This window comes from Solanum dulcamara, chromosome 7 (assembly GCF_947179165.1).
Source record: "Solanum dulcamara chromosome 7, daSolDulc1.2, whole genome shotgun sequence".
Lineage (NCBI taxonomy): Eukaryota > Viridiplantae > Streptophyta > Magnoliopsida > Solanales > Solanaceae > Solanum > Solanum dulcamara.
In genome coordinates, this window is record NC_077243.1 from 72,308,969 (window position 1) to 72,330,358 (window position 21,390).

The following is a 21,390-nucleotide window of genomic DNA, read 5'->3' on the forward strand; positions in this document are numbered from 1 at the left end:
TAGAAATTTTTATCTTTATCTACATGAAAATTAATGACGGGTTACTATGAGGGCATTTCGATAAAAACAAATTACTATTAAAAAACCCTATTCTTTTTTCTTTTCTCTTAAAATCACTTGAACTAATAAATAAATAGGAAATGATCTTATTTTCTTCTTAATCTTATTTTAACAATTAAAATAAAATAACTCTATGTAATTTTTTTAACTGATAATATAGGTCATATATATAAGATCATAGAAACTTCGTCCTTAATTTTCATTAAGATAACGATTAAATTTTCTTTAATAGACCAGAAAATATTTTATTTCTTAATATTTTCCGAATTGAAGTAGGATACTCATTTTCTAATCATCACTAGGAAAAGAATGTATTTAAAAAGAAAAGAAATAAACATTTATTTGAAAAAATGGCATTTTAACCCATTAAGAAGTAACAATAAGGATATTTTTTGATCAAACTATTAAAGACAACCAAGCAATGAACTAAGGGCATTTTTATTCATTTCATATAGTTTAAGAGCATTTTAACCCTTTTCTGTTAATAATATATAGCCCAAAAATAACATAAAGAGTAAATTGAAAAAGAAAGAAACGTAAACACACTTTAGACTAACAAAGAAAAAGAGGACTTTCGTCACTTCATTTTGGAAGTATCAGCCTAATCCTAGGTCGCATGGACATTTTGGACATGTTAACGTGTTGAATATTCCACAAATTATGTCTCTACTTCAAATCTATTAATCTTCTTAATAGATTATTATTTTTTTATATACAAAATAAAGAACAAGTGCGAGCAGCCATGATTTGTAGCAAAAGATGGGGATTTGAGACTCAAATTACAAGTGGTGGACATGACTATGAAGGCCTTTCTTTATTTCTCACAAATCCGTTGACCTATCCAACCTCCGTAAGATGTGCAACAAAAGACTGCAGCTGGAGCTACCTTAGGGGAACTTTACTACAACGTCACAATACCCTAGCTGGAACTTGTCCCTCTGTTGGTGTTGAAGGCCATATATATTAGTGGTGGCGGACAAGGACCGTCGATGAGAAAACACACAGGAGCTTTTCCCAAGAATAAAGCCAGTGCAACAAACTTATGCTTGCTGCAATTTAAGCCTAAAATGTCAATCATATATGAAATTTTGGATGGATAATATTGTTGGCATTGTAAACAATGCAACCATTGTCCAAAATGTTAACAATTAGAACAAAGGCATTGCCCTCCAAAAGTACAAATGGCAAAGGTCGACCAAAATTAGAAAAAAAAAACTGCCTTTTCTCGACTACTGCTAATTATCTACATCAACAAAGACACAAATGGGCAATTTTTCAACTACTGCTCTCTCCAAAAATGCACATTCTCCCTTTGGTTACGTAACTAGCAGAATACACGAGACTTGAAGAATAACCTCTGCTCGCTGCCCAATAAAGCAAACCACTTTCTTAGGCAGTCAGTTGCTCGTGCAACTTCAATGTTACTTCCAACAAGTTCCTCAAACCTAAAGAGGAATTAGGCCAATTAAAGCAATTCCAATGGAGACCCATTCTTTTGGAGGAAATTCCGATACCCAACTTCTATGTGAAGTTTCATCTTTTCTATTGCTGGTAAGGAGTTGATAGTCTTTAGCAAATGCAGAATGAGTTTGTTCATTCATCTGTGTAGGCCTAGAAGACTTTTCCAAGCACCCCCCAGAGTTCTAACTCATGTCACTGACTACAAGGCAATAAAAACCTAACTTTATTGATATGTAACAATATAAGTAAACATCTTTTCTTTTTAACTTTTATCATTTCCTGTTAATGTCCATAGCCATGTCTTAAACCTTTTCTCCATCTCTAGACATAGAATAGTTTTATACAAATTCTGTCTAACAAATCAATGAAGCACTGATGTTAGTGCGTGTAAATCCAAAAGAGATCAGGCCAATAGTGTCCATTAAAGTTCTTATTTGCATTAGTGTTAGCATAGACCACCAATGGGAAAACAATTTGAGTTCGTTCAGTTCCCTGAGCAGATGGACTATGATCAATCAGACTACGTAACTGCCAACATATATATACATGTATGGATGGATAAACTGGTCAAAAAGATTTCTGGATGGCCAAACAAAAACTTATAAATGCATCCAATATCAGCAATGCCACTTATACTGAACTATGGAAAAACTTCAGCATAGGGAGAAATTAATAAGGATCAGGATATTATCCCATAAGAAATGCAATGATTTGGTTCAGAACAATATTACCTAGTTAATATGCTGCTTCAAAGATTCCCAAAGAAAAAGTATACATCATAAATGATCAGAAAATGGTAAAAACACAAGTATGTAGCTCAGGCCATCAACAACAATCAAAATGCCAATAGAGCCTCCCTCTCATATTTCCCCATTTAAGACTTAAGCAGTATGTACAAGATAAATGCTGGAAATAATTTTTAACATATTTTGTCAGTTACCTTCCAAGTTGGCCAAGAAGAGTAGTAATAGCAGCAGCATTGTGCTCTGTTGAACAATATTCCAATAGATTCAATAGTGGACAAGCAATTTTGTCAAACATCCAATCCCAGCTCTGCTTGAGAGATTAAAAAATGACAGAATTAGGCAGAAACTCCTGAGAAATGAACTAAAAGCAGGAAAGTAATTAACTACCCAGAACCACCACCCCCATTGCCCACTAGGAACCGAGCAAGAGAATTATGCCAGATATTATTTTAAAAGGAAAAAGATTCTCCAAGAACATCCTCCATTGAGAAAAAAGATTCAACAAAAGATGGAGTGAGCATAAAGAAGATTCAAATACAACAATATAGGAGTTAAAAGAGTTAAAAATTTGGGTGGAGAAGTAGGCAGCATTAAAACTTCAATTGCTCCCCCTAATGTCGACGAATCAATTGAGAAAATTTCACAACCATCATGCGGCCTAGTCAACAACAACACATCCAACGTAATCCCACAAGTAGAGTTTGGGGAGGGTAGAGTGTAAGCAGACCTTACCCCTACCTTGGAAGTTGGAAGGTAGAGAGATTATTTCTGATGCATATCAAAGCAAATCAAAAAAGAAATAACGGAAGTGAAGAAATCATGGCAAAATACTATAGAAAGCATGACAAAGCATTCTGGAAAGAAAAAAAAAAAGTAACTACAACAGAAAGTGTGATAATTGAAGTACAAGAGACAGCATAAACTAACAGAAATAGGACAAGAAACTACAGGTACACCTGTCAAGCCCAAAATAAACTGCAACGAACTAAGTATAGAGATAAATTGCGTGAGAATTAAGAGAAACAATAAAAGGGGATGAAATATAACTCCTATCCAATTAAATGGTGTAATTCCTAATAAGATTCACCTTGATACATTTTGATTTTTAAATGAAATCCATTTGTATTTTCTTTTTGATTTTCTATCCTTCTGCAAATACAAAGTCCAGGATGCAAAAGCACCATATTAAGTTGATGTGTTCATAATATTAGAATCTCATTTTGAGATAATAGGAAGTAGAGTGAATTCAAACTCCCGAGCCAAAAAATGGTGCAGTAATCACTTTTAAGAAAGTGTTACTCCTTTTCCACCTTCAGCAATAAGAAATGGTGCAGTAATTACTTTTAAGAAATCAGCATCCACTACTGAATGAACAACGACGAACAGATTTTGGCTCTCCCCTTGCAAGTGGGGTTCCTAAATATGGATACTAGAAAATGATGGAAGACGACGTGCAAGATGTTGAAACATTCTATAAGAATGCACAAAAAAGACATACTATTCGTTTGAATAACCTTTCTGCAAACTTCTCCAAACAAAAGGACAGAAATACTCAAAACTATGTTTTTTCTTTAAATGTAACAATTTTATTAAAATTAACAAGTCACAAAGAAGCCAGTAGTATGCAAAAGTACTTACCATTGCCTTGTGATAAGAATTTTTTGGGAGTATTAAGTCGCTAGCTATTGATAATATATTCAGCCGGAACTTTTTAAATTTATAAAAGAAATGACACTGTGTCCTGATATAGCAATGCCATTCATTCAAGGAATATCCTATAATAGCTCTCAAATCTTCATACTTTCTTTAGACCTAGATCAGGAGAAATAAAAGAGAAACCAGAGAGAGGAAAGAAATTCACAAGATTACAGAGTACACGAATAAAATAAGAATCATACCATGAAACCTGCAACAAGCTCCACCAGTGCAAGGGTTCAATGAACTGGCTTGAATCCCCCAAAGTAACATAGGCTGACTGGACTAAATCTACATTATCTGTGGATTCCTCAGTTTCCCTTCCATCATATTTGATTCCATGTCTTGATGAGTTCAATGACTCCATAAAATCCAACCCCACAGCAGAGCAAGAATAACTCTTAAGGACTATCCAAGAGTGAGGATGCAACAGCATCCATGGTAGCTGCACTCTCTGAAAACGGGCACTTACTACCTGAACAATCTTAGACAAAGACTCAACCGTAGATGCAACACAGGAAAGAGGATTAGGAGGTGGACTATTATTGTGAATAAGCATCACCAATGACTTCACCACAGTCAGTCATAGCCAAGCCATACACTTTGAGGGTAATATATTTAGAACCACATAGATAGGCAAATATATGAAGAATATTTAGAGCATCAAACCTCAGCGTCCTTAAAATGTTGCAGGAAGCCTCACAAACAAAACCAATATGGTCAACCGCGGCACATACTGATCCTAGCAAAATTCCTCCAGTTAGCAACAACTGAGTAGGAGCTAGTTGCTTGCACAAGCTTATACTACGACCATCCAAAATAAGATTGATTCCTGAATTGGATGCAAGCTTTGAATCAGAATTTACAGCATGCACCAGCAATTTACCATGCAAAAGAAAATCCTCCATAAGAGAAAGTACATCATACAAGTTGCAAGATTCCACAAATATCCTTCTCATATCTTCACGTGAGAGTCCTGCAAATACGGAAGATTAGGAGTTGCTTAGTATATGCACGGTAAAATTTTCCAGGAAACATCTTAATCTTAATAGACAAAAAAAAGCCAGGAACCTCTATATCTATGCTGAACAACAGAATTTATGAAAAGGATCAGGTCTCTCTCCCAATTATCTCCAAAGGCTCTCGTTGCAGTATCAGAAATGTAGAGCAGTAAAGAGTGAAAAGAAGACACGTGTCTTCTCCCTGAAAAAAGAAGCAAGGGATAACATGATAGCACCTGTTTCATTATCAACATATCAAATTTGAAAACATTTGCTAGCTAATGAAGCATAGGCACAACACTTGATATGGACAAGGACGAGACTAATGCACTTAAACTAAGAACATCCTACATGCCTAAGAATGACAATTTGGCCGAAAGCATCTTAAACTCATGCAAACAGCGTAAAATATGTAAACACTCCAGATTGCTATATGAAATAAGGCATCCAGAAAATAGATTAGAAAAACCAATCCAGACTATCAAAAAAATTACATAAACCTCCATGCATTATCATTACAACCTCCTATTTTCAATAATAACAAGTGATTCTGTTTCCATGTTGTAAATCATCCTTTCTAATCAAAAGCAACACGTGCCAAAAGAACAAGTGCTCTCCAATTACAGGTCAAAATGTGTAATTGCACCCAATTACCCCCCAAATCCAATTACCAAGTAGCTTTCCAAACAGGCCCTTATAAATAAAAAAATTAAGCACAGAGAAGTTTGCTTACGACATATTGATAAATGAAGAACAAAGTATAAGTGGACCTCCCTGCTAAAAAATTATTGTATAGAGGGACAAAATTTTGGTATGTCTAATGCAAAGTAAGCACGAAACACAACTCAAACTAGAATAGCTTAGCTTACTCGTTTGAAATCTCTTGAAGATTCAAAAGAGTGACCAGAATACTCCTAAAAGAAGTATCTGATGATGCTGAGCATTGAGCAAGACAACGGCTGGTAGCATGGTAAACACTTGAAATGCTGTTCTCATCATTGTTATTTGAAAAGATGACACAATACTTGGCAAAGCCATCCTGTAATGAAACGACTCTCCTTTCCAATGAAATCTGCAACTCCTCACTAGCAGGAGCAGCTAGGTCTGACCTGAACAATGCTTCCAATGTATCTGAATAGGAACTGCGGGATAACTTGCAAGTTGTGTCAAGGTTTAATCTCTTAGATGAATCAACGTGATCTTTTTTCTCAGGTAATGATGATTTTTTCGGAGGATCAATGGTAGGGTGTTTTAACTGGTTAGAATTGGTTTCCACATTGATGACATCAAAATTACCTGATGAAGCCACAGTCCCCCTTGCATTTGAGAATCCCTCACATAAAGGTGTGTTAATCGAGACAAGTGCCTTACTGTTATGGTACTGAGTGTCTCAGGAAGTTTAGGCGATAAAGGCATTTCAATTGCTAGACGATAAGACTCTTCATCTGTATCATTATCCAAATTGAAGAAGCTTTATGTAATCACCACTGACAAGTTCATCAATATCTCCCAGATCATCGTCTTCTCCATCCTTGCAATCCTGGGCAGTTTCTGGAAGGTTATAAACATTTGGAGATGGATGTGTGCAGACATCAGATTTGACACCAGAACTGTCTGACTTTGTCTTTGCCACACTATTACAGTTTAAAAGCGCAGGCCTAGTTCACATATAGGCACCAATTACTGCATCAAACTACATGGGCTAGAAGCACATCTGTGAGAATTTCTCAAATGTGACTTTCAAAACGTTTTTTGCACTTTCAATGAGCAATTATCGGCTATGTTGCCTAAACTCTTCAAAAATGTTTACGGGTGCATGTCAAATCCTCCAAAAGTAGTGCTTTTAGAGGGTCCAACAAAGGTGCTGCAATACTTTTGGAGAGTTCGAGCAGCATAGACTATAGGCAATCCATACAGAGTGAGAAGGTATAGGGTCCTAATGCTACATTTAAATTGTTGACTCTGTTGCAGGAAATGATATAACCAACTTCCCTGGACATACTACAAATGCATTGTGGTATTAACAAGGAAATTCATATGACAGCTAAAGAGTCCCTGCAGCCTGAAATCTCTAGTTTACTCTTTGGATCAAGTATTTGACTACTGCTTGAACTTACGGAACGTTATAAAGACACTTGAAATAGTAGAAGTAAAATATAAAGAGTAGAACAACTATTAGCAGTCCATATAAGCAGAGCACATTGCAGGCATCAAGCATGAAAGAGCCATAGCAATCAGCAGCAACGACAGCAGCTCACCCAATTCCTGCTGCATATATTTTGATTTCGCTTTCATATTTGTTGTTTACTTAGAGATGGACATGATACCATAGCAGGGATTCAGAATTACTTACACTCCTTTCATCCAAACACAAGTGGTGTTTGGATAGAGTGGTTATTTTCAGACGATACGCAAATAAATACGCAGTTCACATACAAATTTAGGAATAGAAGAGATATGGCACAGCAATATCAAAACTAAATCTTTCTTATAGCACTGACAAAATTCACTGAGAGCAGAAAATGTTCAGCTCATATCGAAAAACCACCAACAGTATTTGATACATCATAATAGTTTTCTGTAGAAGGACCACGTGAAATGTCAGTTGACTATCAGTCAAATGGCCTACTTCTTAGTGTTCTTCTTCTTGGAACCAACGTTAGCAGGCAGTGGTTTGGGATACTTTTCAGCTACACTTGGGTCCAACCAATTGAGAGGATTGCGATTATAGACAGGCCAGTTGGGTATGGTGACAAGGGCCGTAAAGACAACACCACCAGCGTATGTTAACAGCATAGTTCGGAATGAGCCCAACATATAGCCTGTGAGGAATGCTACCACAGCAAAGCTCACAAGCAGTATCTGCATCAATTGTTCCACTAGCTTTTGTCCTTGCCAATCCATCTACAATAGACAACACAAAAAAACAAATGAAAAAAAAACAGCACATTATCACAAACCAGGTAAAAGAGAAGTAAGTCCTATATATACTTGATCAATCCATCCAATCAACTATCCATTAGTCCCAACTCACAAACTAGTCAGGATCGGTTATATAAATCTTTACGGCGGCCATATCAGTGATTTCACTCCAACATTAGATAATTTGCTTTCTAGAGATAGGCCTCTCTCCAACTAGAGAATCCTTAAATCTTGCATTTATCCCTACATTAACTTGCAAGTTTCTAACTAGTTTAAAAAGGACTCTTTTTTTTGGACAACTGTGGTGTCCGGGTCCGCCTGCACGCACCTCGACTAATTTCACGTGATACCTTCCACCTCCCACCGGTAACAAGTATCACGTATCAGGAACTCTAGCCACCAAGAGACTAAAAAGGGACTCTTGACAAACATAGGACACATAATTTAAGTATAACTACAACAACTAAGCCTTAATTCAACTAGTTGGTATAACCTTTATTGTTCTTTTTGTTTCAACAATTGTCACTTGATCCTCTTTCTGCGTGATGAAAAATAAAGCTCACTATCAACATTCTCAATCAGCTTCAAAAGAGCCAAAAATTCTAGAACCCAATAAGACAAATGTATACCTATCTCAAAATTTGAAACTACATATGTATCAGAAAGTTTATGTAAATCTCCACTCCAATAAAATATATATGTACTTCTCTTTATTCATTTCTTCAACACTATATTGCACAGATCCTTCAAAAAAAAGACCTCGATTGTGTGTCGAATCTTCCAAAATGTATGCATTTTTTGGGAATCCGAACAAAATAACGAGAAATACTGAAACTTTATTCTATACTCTACTAAAAAACTCTTAGAATTAACTCAAAAAACTACAAAATCAGAAATCTTCATTTTCCTTAAGCTCTTCACCAAGAAAAAAAATCAAAAATTTGCTATCCAAAACTATATAACACTTCAGCAACAAAGTACAACAATAACAACTACTACTACTACTACGATTCAGTCCCAAACAAGTTCAGATCGGCAAACAACAAAATCTAAAAAGAAAAGGGAGAAATTAGTCTTATTGACTTCAGAGATTTCCGAGGAAAAACAAAATTAGATCGGATCTGGATATTAATCAAATATGTAGTTACACAAAACCCATAAAATCAAAAACCCTAATTTTGTTTTTGTTTTTTCAGCGTACAACTATAACGATAATGTCAATTAAGCAGAAAACTGATCAACAAAAGAAAACCACACGAACAACAAAATTGAACGGAAGAGGGAAAAAAAAAGAGCTCAGGGTAACTCACCGGCGGCGATTGAAGACGGCGATAACAGGAGAGAGAGAGAGAGAGAGGGAGGACGAGGTAAAGAAAAGTAAAATTTAAATCAGATCTGAGTCAATTTATGTCTATGTATATATAATTTAAATATATAAATGTCTAAAAAATGTTAAATTCAATCCTGTTATGAATATACTATCTTAACAATTAATTAGACGGAGAGAGTAAGAAAAATAAAACAGAAAAGAGTGATTGCAGTATGTAATTTTTTGTTTCTTCGGATGATTATTTTGTGCCAAATTGATGGCATTTTATAGCCATCAAAGATGAAGAAAACCAAGTGGGTTAGTTGCCCACTTTGAGTGGGCCCCACTAATATAGAATATTATGTTAAGTGGACAATTCACTTTCATAATACTCCTCCTTGGATGTCCACGTGTAAAATAATACTTTACAAAACATAATATACATATTTATCATGAATATCCATAAAGCTTGTGTCTACATATCTGGTAATACGCCTTGATTGCTGCCTCATTAAAAACCTTACCAGGAAAACCCAGTGGGACAAAACCTTGGTTAAGGGAAAAAGAGTACAGCGCGTATTTTACTCCCCCTGATGAAAACTTCATTTGATATTTTGGAGACGGCGCATTCCAACCTTATGCCTTAGTTTCTCAAAAGTTGATGTTGGTAATGCCTTTGTGAATAAATCTGCAAGATTATCACATGAACGAACTTGTTGTACATCAATTTCACCGTTCTTCTGAAGATCATGTGTGAAGAATAATTTTGGTGAAATGTGTTTCGTTCTGTCTCCTTTTATGAAGCCACCTTTCAATTGAGTTATACACTCGGCATTGTCTTCGAATATAATTGTGGGTACTTTAACATTATTTTCCAGACCACATCTTTCTTTGATGAACTGTATCATCGATCTCAACCACACACATTCTCTACTTGCTTCATGAATTGCTATTATTTCAGCATGATTTGAAGAAGTAGCAACAATGGACTATTTTGTAGATCGCCATGATATAGCAGTCCCTCCGTGTGTAAACAGATAACCTGTCTGAGATCGAGCTTTATGTGGGTCTGATAAATAACCTGCATCTGCATAACCAATAAGGTCTACGCAACCTTTGTTAGTATAAAACAAACTCATATCAATAGTACCCTTCAGGTATCGCAAAATATGTTTGATACCGTTCCAATGCCTTCGCGTTGGGGATGAACTATACCTTGCTAGCAAATTAACAGAAAATGTTATATCAGGCCTAGTTGCGTTAGCAAGATACATAAGTGCACCAATAGCACTCAGATATGGTACTTCAGGACCAAGAATTTCTTCATCCTCTCTTGAAGGTCGAAATTGATCTTTTTCCACTTCAAGTGATCGAACAACCATTGGAGTACTTAATGGATGTGCTTTGTCCATGTAAAATCTTTTTAAGATTTTCTCAGTGTAGGCAGATTGATGGACAAAAACTCCGTCTGCTAAATGTTCAATTTGCAGACCTAGACAAAGTTTTGTCTTTCCAAGGTCTTTCATTTTAAATTCTTTCTTTAGATATTCAATTGCCTTTTGGACCTCTTTAGGGGTTCCAATGAGATTTATGTCATCAACATAAACGGCGAGTATAACAAACTCTGATTCTATTTTCTTAATAAAAACACATGGACAAATAACATCATTTATATATCCTTCATTTATTAAGTACTCACTTAGGCGATTATACCACATGCGCCCTGATTGTTTCAAACCATATAATGATCTTTGCAGTTTTATTGAGTATATTTCCCGAGACTTTTTACATGTTTCAGGCAATTTTAATCCATCTGGAATTTTCATGTAAAATTCATTATCAAGTGAACCATAAAGGTAAGCTGTAACTACATCCATTAGATGTATTTCAAGATTTTTATGTACAGCTAAACTGATGAGATATCGAAAAGTTATTCCATCCATAACTGGTGAATATGTTTCTTCATAGTTGACTCCCGGTCTTTGAGAAAATCCTTGTGCAACAAGGCGTACCTTGTATCTTACAATTTCATTTTTCTCATTTCGTTTTCGCACAAAAAACCATTTGTAACCAACTGGTTTTACACCTTCAGGGGTTTGGACTACTGGTCCAAAAACCTCACGTTTAGCAAGTGAGTTTAATTCTGATTGAATTGCCTTTTGCCATTCTGGCCAATCATGTCTACGTCGACATTTTTCGACGGATTTAGGCTCAAGACTTTCACTATCTTGCATGAGGTTAAGTGCAACATTATATGCAAAAATATTATCAACCGTGATTTTAGATCGATCTAATTTTATCTCATCACCGAAAGAACTTATTGAAAGTTCTTCATTCACTTGAGTCTCGGGTTCACTGATTTTTTCAAGAATATCAGAATTACTCAAATTTTGACCTTCTTTAGGAGGTTCTATTGTAGTATCATCTTTATTATTTCTCACGCTTTTTTTCTAGGATTTTTATCCTTTGAACCCAACGGTCTACCACGCTTCTGGCGTGTTTGGGATTCAGAAGCTATGATACTTGTAGATAGTCCTTTTGGGACATCAATCCGGATAGGTACATTCACTGCAGGGATATGTGACTTAGTTATCCGTTTCAAATCAGTAAATGCATCTGGCATTTGATTTGCTATTTTCTGCAAGTGGATGATCTTCTGGACCTCCTGTTCACATGTGCGGGTATGTGGATCAAAATGTGATAGTGATGAAACTTTTCACGCAATTTCTTTTTCTTTTTCGGGTTCCTTTTTCTCTCCCCCTAATGGCGGGAAAATTGTTTCATCAAACCGACAATCTGCAAATCGAGCAGTGAATAAATCTCCAGTCAACGGTTCAAGGTATCGAATTATGGAGGGTGAGTCAAACCCAACATATATGCCCAACCTTCGTTGAGGGCCCATTTTTGTACATTGTGGTGGTGCTACAGGCACGTATACCGCACAACCAAAAATTCTTAAATGGGCTATATTTGGTTCATGACCAAATACTAATTGTGATGGAGAGTATTTATTATAATGTGTCGGTCTGAGACGTACAAGTGCTGCTGCATGTAAGATAGCGTGACCCCAAACAGTAATTGGCAATTTTGTTTTCATTAGTAAAGGTCTTGCTATTAATTGTAGGCGCTTAATAAATGACTCTGCAAGGCCATTTTGAGTATGAACATGAGCAACAGGATGTTCAATTTTTATCCCAATTGATAAGCAATAATCATTAAATGCTTGGGATGTAAATTCTCCAGCATTATCAAGGCGAATGGCCTTAATTGGATAATCTGGGAATTGCGCTCTCAATCTTATTATTTGTGCTAACAACTTCGCAAACGCCAGGTTGCGAGATGATAATAGGCACACATGAGACCATCTAGATGATGCATCTATTAGGACCATAAAATATCTAAACAATCCACTAGGTGGATGAATAGGTCCACATATATCTCCATGTATACGCTCTAAAAATCCAGGAGATTCGATGCCAACCTTCAGGGTCGATGGTCTGGCAATTAATTTGCCTTGATAACAAGCAACACATGAAAATTCATCATTTGTAAGAATCTTCTGGTTCTTTAACGGATGTCCAGTTGAATTTTCAAGAATTCGTCTCATCATTATTGATCCAGGATGACCTATGCGATCATGCTATAGCACAAATATATTTGGATCAGTAAACTTCTGGTTTACGATCATATTTGCTTCAATTGCACTAATTTTTGCATAATATAGGCCAGATGACAGAGTTGGTAATTTTTCCAAAATATATTTCTGGCCTGAGACACTCTTGGTTATACCAAGATATTCAATATTCATTTCATTTAATGTCTCAACATGATATCCATTTCTGCGGATATCTTTAAAACTTAACAAGTTTCTTGGAGATTTAGAAGAAAATAATGCATCTTCTATAACAATTTTTGTCCCTTTAGGCAGAATTATAGTAGCTCTTCCGGAGCCTTCAATCATTTTGGAATTGCCAGATATCGTAGTAACATTAGCTTTTCTTCTAAGCAAGTTGGAAAAATATTTCTCGTCTTTAAAAATAGCATGAGTTGTTCCACTATCAATTACACAAATATCTTCTTGATTGATCATTGATCCAAATAAAATTTGAGGCATTTCCATATTTTTCTTCAAAAAGAAAGAAAGTAAATATTATAATTAATACCTGATTTATTATACAAAGTTTTATTTCATTACATTGAGCTAGAAAAATACAAACATAATATTTAATACATACAACAACAAAGAGAATTATTTAAATATTATTGGGCTTATCAACATTCATATTTACTTCTGGAAAATTAAAGAAATCAGCTACATCCAGATGCATGGGCTCAATATTGTCCTCAGAGATAAAATTTGTCTCTGGATTATTTTCTGCCCTTTTTAATGATGCCTGATATAGCTGAACCAAGCGTTTTGACGACCGGCAAATCCGCGACCAGTGCCCCACACCTCCACATCTATGACATATTGTTTCTGAATTATTCTTCGGTAAAGCTTCTGGCTTTTTACCCTGCCTTTTATATTGCTAGTTATTTCTCGGTGCCAGCCGAGCATCATGATTAAAATTTCTTCTTTGACTACGACCACGACCACGACCACGACTAGGGCCATGGCCTCTTTCTCGTTGGTTAGAATTTGCCTGATTCACTTCAGGGAGTGGCAAAGAACCAATGGGCTGACTATCATGATTTTTCATTAATAATTCATTATGGCGTTCAGCAATAAGTAAGTGAAATAATAATTCAGAATATTTTGTAAAGCCTTTTTCGCGATATTGCTGCTGCAGGACCATATTCGCGGGTGGAAATGTGGAGTATGTTTTTTCAAGTTTATCTTGTTCCGTGATTTCATCTCCGCATAAAGTTAACTGAGCTATAATTCTAAATAAAGCAGAATTATATTCAGTTATATTTTTAAAGTCCATCAGTCTCAGATTTAACCAGTCATAACGTGCTTGTGGAAGCATGAGCAACTTCAGGTGGTCATACCTTTCTTTTAAATTTTTCCACAATTTCATGGGATCTTTTAATGTAAGATATTGTAATTTAAGACCCTCGTCAAGATGGTGGCGGAGGAAAATCATAGCTTTTGCACGGTCTTGACTAGATGCCGTGTTATCATCTTTGATGGTGTCTGCCAGACCCATCGATTCAAGATGAATTTCGGCATCTAGTGCCATGAGGAGTAATCTTTTCCAGAGATATCCAAAGCAACAAATTCAATTTTTAAAATATTTGCCATTTTATGAAAATAAATTTAAATAAAACTCTTACCACTTTTTGTTACCTTGAAAAATTAGCCGGAGCCTCGTGCTGATAACGTGTTATGAATATACTACCTTAACAATTAATTAGACGGAGAGAGTAAGAAAAATAAAACAGAAGAGAGTGATTGCAGTATGTAATTTTTTGTTTCTTCGGATGATTATTTTATGCCAAATTAATGGCATTTTATAGCCATCAAAGATGAAGAAAACCAAGTGGGTTAGTTGCCCACTTTGAGTGGGCCCCACTAATATAGAATATTATGTTAAGTGGACAATCCACTTTCATAATAAATCCCAATTTCTTGATTGGTTCATGCAAAATAGTAAATATAACAAACTTTATGACCTTTTCAACACTCCTAAAAAATTGGGTATTTTGCCTAAATTCCACAGTGAAAAAGTTCAATTATAATTTTTTCTGACTTTTTTGGTAATTATTTGAATTCCTTCTTTTTTCAAATTTCTGATACATACGAATGACGCTGATACATCGCGATTTGATACATAAGTCTTTTTTATGATACATCGCTAGTTGATACAAACCAAATACGTTTTACTGATACATTTTGTGTTTGGTTTGTATCAACAAGCGATGTATCATGAAAAGAACTTATGTATCAAATCACGATGTATCAACATCATTCATATGTATCAGAAGAGGAATTTTTGTTTTTTTTACAAACGATAAGGAATAATTGAAAATATAGGAATATAAGGTAAATAATTTGGTAATTTTTCCAAAAAAAATTGAATGGAGATTACGTGAACAAAAGCAGATGAAGTTCCTAATTTTGTCGCTCTGGCGAATATAGAAATATTCTTTACATTTGAATCACAATATTAACAATTTAAAATATTTTTAAAATATATTCAAATTTTAATTAATTTTTAAAATTTTATATGTGCCACATAAATTATGACATAAGAAGTAACATATATTTTTCTTTTATATATGGAAGAGAATGTGAGCAGCATAGAGTTTAAAAAATATATTAAAAATTTATTTGACTTTCGAAATTTCACATATATTATAAAAATTGGGACAGATAAAATAATATATAAGAATTACGTAAAATATATGAATCACAATAATTAAAAGCTTAAAGTATATAAAAAATATATAAAAAAATTAGATGACTCTCCTGTTTCCATCCGTGCCAATAAATTAAAATAAATGGAATATTCCCTCTATTTCATATTAAATGAATTTTGAAAGCATTTTTATAGTTCAAAATAAGTGAATTATTCAAAGTTCAAGATAAATATTTAAACTTTTCCCCATTTTTGTCCTTCATTTATATTTTTGAGATGATAAGTTTAAAAGAGTTAATTGCTTGTATTTATGATTTTACTTGGAATTAGACACACCACACACACTACACCATGGACTCGACCTATACAAACAACCTTCCAAAAACACGTAAGCTTTCAACCAATCAAGATTATAACACATTCATGTATCACGAAACAAAACTTAGAACTAAAATCCCAAAAAGAACAAAGTAAAGAAATAGGTGATTAGTCCATTTCAGTTCACAAGATCTTCCAACAAAAAACCTTACTTACAACAACCCTAAAGCATAGAAATAGGTGATTAGTCTATTTCAGTTCACAAGATCTTCCAACAAAAAACCTAACTTACAACAACCCTAAAGCTAATTAACAATTGTAACACATACCCTACATACAATCATTATAAGCAAAACCCAAACTTCCAACCAATAAAGATATTAGCACATACCCATATCATCAAACAAAACTTAGAACTAAAACCCCCAAATAGAACAAGTATAGAAATAGATGATTATTCCATTTTAGTTCATAAGTGTTGGAAAACGCAGATTAATACGAAAATATACAACAACAATCCAGTGAAATTCCACAACGTGGAGTCTGGGGAGGGTAGAGTGTACGCATACCTTACTCCTATCAAGGTAGGACGGCTGTTTCTAGGAGGCCCTCGGCTCAATAAAAGCATAAAAAAGTCAGATAAGGTTAAGAAATTTAAAATGCTATGGGTAACAAATAACGAAAGCATCACAGATAAAATAAAGTAATCAAAGTATAGAAAGTAATATAAATAATAACAGAAATAATAGAAATCAGAGAACAAGAAATCGTAATGCACTACTGCGCCTATGAATAGGAAAGAGTAACGAGACTATGTGCTAGCATTCTACCCTAATGTGGTTCCTCCACACCTTCCTATCTAAGGTCATGTCCTCCGTAAGCTGTAACTGTGTCATATCCTGTCTAATCACCTCTCTCCAATACTTCTTCGGCCTACCCCTACCTCTTTTATAACCATCCATGGTCAACCTCTCACACCTCCGCACTAGGGCACCTGTGTCTCTCCTCTTCACATGTCCAAACCATCTCAGTCGCATTTCCCGCATCTTGTCTTCCACCGAGGCCACTCCCACCTTGTTCCGAATAGCCTCATTTCTAATTCTATCACTCTTGGTGTACCCACACATCCATCTCAACATTCTCATCTCGGCAACTTTCATCTTTTGAACGTGCGAGGTCTTAACTGGCTAGCACTCCACCCCATACAACATAGCCAGTCTAACCACTACTTTTTAGAACTTGCCCTTAAGTTGTGGTGGCACATTCTTATCACATAGCACTTTGGAAGTGAGCCTTCATTTCGTCCACCTTGTCCTAATACAATGTGTGACATCATCATCAATCTCCTCGCTGCATTGTATGATAGACCCAAGATACTTGAAACTACTTCTCTTTTGAATAACCTGGACCCCAAGCCTAACGTCCACGCCAACCTCTTGAGGTGTCCCACTGAACTTGCACTCTAAGTACTCTGTCTTGGTCTTACTCAGCTTAAACCCTTTAGATTCCAAGGTGTGTCTCCAATCCTCTAGCTTAGCATTAACACCGCTACGAGTCTCATCGATTAGGACTATGTCATCTGCAAAAAGCATACACCATGGCACCTCACCTTGAATTTGTCGTGTCAATCCATCTATCGCCAAGGCAAATAAAAACAGACTATGAGTTGATCCTTGATGCAACCCCATCACAATTGGAAAGTACTCTGAGTCCCCTCCTACTGTCCTTACCCTAGTTTTGGAACCCTCATACATGTCTTTGATCACCCTAATATACGCCACAGGTACACTTTTATCCTCCAAACATCTCCATAGTATCTCTCATGGAACTTTATCGTAAGCCTTTTCTAGGTCGATGAATACCATATGCAAGTCCCTCTTCCTCTCCCTATATTGCTCCACCAATCTCCTAATAATATGGATGGCTTCAGTAGTTGAACATCCCGGCATAAATTCGAACTAGTTCTCTGAAATAGACACGCCTCTCCTCACCCTCATCTCCATCATTCTTTCCCAAACTTTCATAGTATGGCTTAGAAGCTTGATACCTCTATAGTTGTTGCAGCTCTGGATATCTCTCTTGTTTTTGTATAGAGGGATCTCTATGCTCGACCTCTATTCTTCGGGCATCATTGCCGTCTCAAAGATGATATTAAATAACCTAGTCAACTACTCCAAATCTACCAAGCTCGCACTCTTCCAAAATTCCCCAGGGATCTCGTCGAGTCCAGTCGCTCTTCTGCAGCATATCCTACGCACAACACCCTTAACCTCTTCTACAGTAATACTTCTGTAACACCCAAAATCATTACACGTCGCTGTATCTTCTAAATCTCCCAACACAATCTCTCTGCCCCCTTCTTCATTCAAGAGTTTATGGAAGTATGAATGTCACCTCTGTTTAATGAGAGTCTCATCTACTAATACATTTCCATGCTCGTCCTTAATACACTTCACTTGATCCACATCGCGTGCCCTCCTCTCTCGCGCCTTGGCTAGCTTGAATAATTTCTTATCCCCACCTTTCTCTTCTACTTCAGCGTATAGGCGTTCAAAAGCTGCCATTTTTGCCTTCAAAACCGCCAACTTTGTCTCCTTCTTCGCTATCTTATATTCTTTATTTGTTCACTTCTTCACCTCATCTGTGCTTTCTATCCATTTTGAGTACATCATTTTCTTTGCTTTTACTTTCCCTTGTACTTCTCCATTCCACTACTAGTCCCTTCGATGTCGATTACGACTACCTGTCGAGACTCCCAACACTTCCCTTGCTACAACCCTAATACAACTAGCCGTCCTATCCCACATACTGGTCGCATCCCCACACTATCCTAGGCCCCCATGTCCTTCAATTTCTCTCTCATATCCAGGGCACTAGCCATGGTCAAACTCCCCCATCTGATCCTAGGTTGATCATCCCCGACCCTCTTCTTTCTCGTCATCCTGATCCCTAAATCCATCACCAAGAGCTTATGTCGGGTTGTAAGGTTGTCTATCGGAATGACCTTACAGTCTTTGCACAGACCTTTATCATCCTTCCTAAGGAGTAAAAAGTCTATTTGAGTCTTGGCCACCGAACTACGGAAGGTTACCAAGGTTACTAAGTGGTCCTCCTTCTTTGGAAAACTCGAGTTGGCTATCACCAACCCAAAAGCTCTTGCGAATTCCAAAAATAAAACTCTTCTTCTATTTCTGTCCCCGAAGCCAAACCCTCCATGCACATCATCATACCCTCCCGAAATAGATCAGATGTGCCCATTGAAATTCCCTCCCATGAACAGCTTCTCAGTATGTGGTATGTTTCCCACTAACTCATCTAAATCCTCCCAAAAGCTCTTCTTCTCCTCCTTGCCTAGGCTCGCTTGCGGCGCATACGCACTAATAATGTTCAAAGTGATCCCTTCGATGACCACCTTAATCGACATCATCCTATCAGTGATTCTCCTAACCTCCACCACCTGGTCCCATAAATTACTGTCTACAAAAATTCCTACCTTATTCTTATACTTCGATCTACCAGAGAACCAAAGCTTATACTCGTCTACCTCCTTAGCTTTAGAACCTACCCATTTGGTCTCTTGGACACAGGCTATATTAATTTTTCTCTTCTTAAGAATCTTAACTAGCTCTATGGACTTTCCCGTTAATGTGTCAATATTCTAAGAACCTACTCTCAGTCTAGACGCTCCTTTAACCCACTCTTGTATTTTCAAAATAGTGAAAATAAATGGGAAAATAATGAAACCAAGAATTTACATGAAATTTTGAAAAAAATCACGAGCCAAGAGGAGCAACTGATATCACTATAGTAAGAAATTTTACACTGGATAGTCATGAGTATAATACTTAAAGTGATCATAACACATTCAAAAGGAATAACACTTTTTTGATTTCACACCTTACTAAAATATTGTTCACACTTTATTTTTCTTCACAGACTATTTTCTTATAGTCTATAGTATACCTTATTTTGCTCTCTAATATTTTTTTTCTCTATCTTGGTGTGTTCTTACAAATGAGCAAGAGTGTTCTATTTATAGAAAAAGTTTCTCCCTATATGTCATTGGTAACATCATGAAGAAACAAATATTCCAAACTTTGATAGATTTATTGGTGAGATTTGGTTTGACAAATATGGTGATATTTTGGTTATTGAGATTTGCCAACTACCAAGTTCATATTTTTGACTATCTAATTTTAAACCTTACAACAAAGTAAAAATATTTGTGTCATGGAATGGACCTCTATAAATCTCCCCCTCCAGTCTCATGCACCAGAATGAGGATCCTCGTCTTATCATAAAAAGCTCATGCCAACAAGTTATTTGCACAGCTCGAATTTGTCCCTTGTTACCACTTTGGTCAGCATATCTGGAGAATTCTTATTTGTAGAGATTTTTTCAACCTGCATAGATTCGTCTTCTATTTTTTCTCAAATCTTGTGATATCTCACGTTTATATATTTCATCCTTGCATGGTACATGGAGTCCTTGCTTAAGTCTATTGCACTTTGACTATCACAATAGACGACATACTCCTTCTAATGCAAGTCAAGCTCTTAAAAAAATTGCTTAAGCCATATCATCTCATTGCCAGCTTCAGTAGTCGCAATATACTCAGCTTCAGTTGTAGATAGTGCAACACACTTCTGCAACTTTGACTGTCATGATGTAGCTCCCCTTGAAAAAGTAAACAACTATCCAATAGTGAATTTTCTGTTATCAAGGTCACTTGTCATATCAGCATATGTATAGTACTTCAAAATTGGATTTGATCCTTAAAAAAAAGCATTTATCTGAGCTTCCTCTGAAATACCTGAGTATCCACTTTACAACTTCGCAATATTTTTTTCCTGAATTGTCAAGAAACTTACTGACAACACCAACTGCATGAGAAATATCAGGTGTAGTGCATACCATTGCATACATTAGACTTTCGACGACGGAGAAATATGGAACTTTGGCCATACTCTCCTTTTCCTCCTTAGCTGTAAGACACATTTTCTTGCTTAACTTTATATGACCAGCAAGAGGTGTGCTAACAGACTTAGCATTCTTCATGTTGAAGCGCTTCAGTACACGTTAAATGTACTTCTCTTATGATAGATAAATCTTTCTTTCATCTCTGAGATGAGTAATCCTCATGCCCAAAATTTATTTGGCATGACCCAAGTTTTTCATGGAAAAAGACTTACACAACTCCTTTTTCAACTCGTCAATCTTGGAAATATTCTTTCCAACAATCAACATATCATCCACATATTAGCAAGAGGATGATAAAATCATTGTCAGAAAATTTTTATTCAAACACACAGTGATCTGAGGAAGTATTCTTGTAGCCTTGCTTCCCCATGACAAATTCAAACTTCTTGTACCACCATCCAGGAGCTTGCTTTGTCCTGTAAAGACTCTTTTTGAGTTTTCACACAAAATTTTCTTTATCATTTACTTTGAAGCCCTCAGATTGTTCCATATAAATCTTCTCTTTTAGGTCACCATGAAAAAAAGTTGTCTTTACATCCATATGCTCAATCTCTAAATTAAGATAGCAGCCAAACCAAGAAATGTACAAATGGAGG

The 21,390-nt window shown here is 36.0% G+C and overlaps 1 pseudogene; it reads right to left on the reverse strand.

The window, feature by feature from the left end:
• Positions 1–532: 532 nt before the first annotated feature.
• LOC129894854 (uncharacterized) lies at positions 533–18,378 on the reverse strand (annotated as a pseudogene).
• Between the last annotated feature and the right edge of the window lie 3,012 nt (positions 18,379–21,390).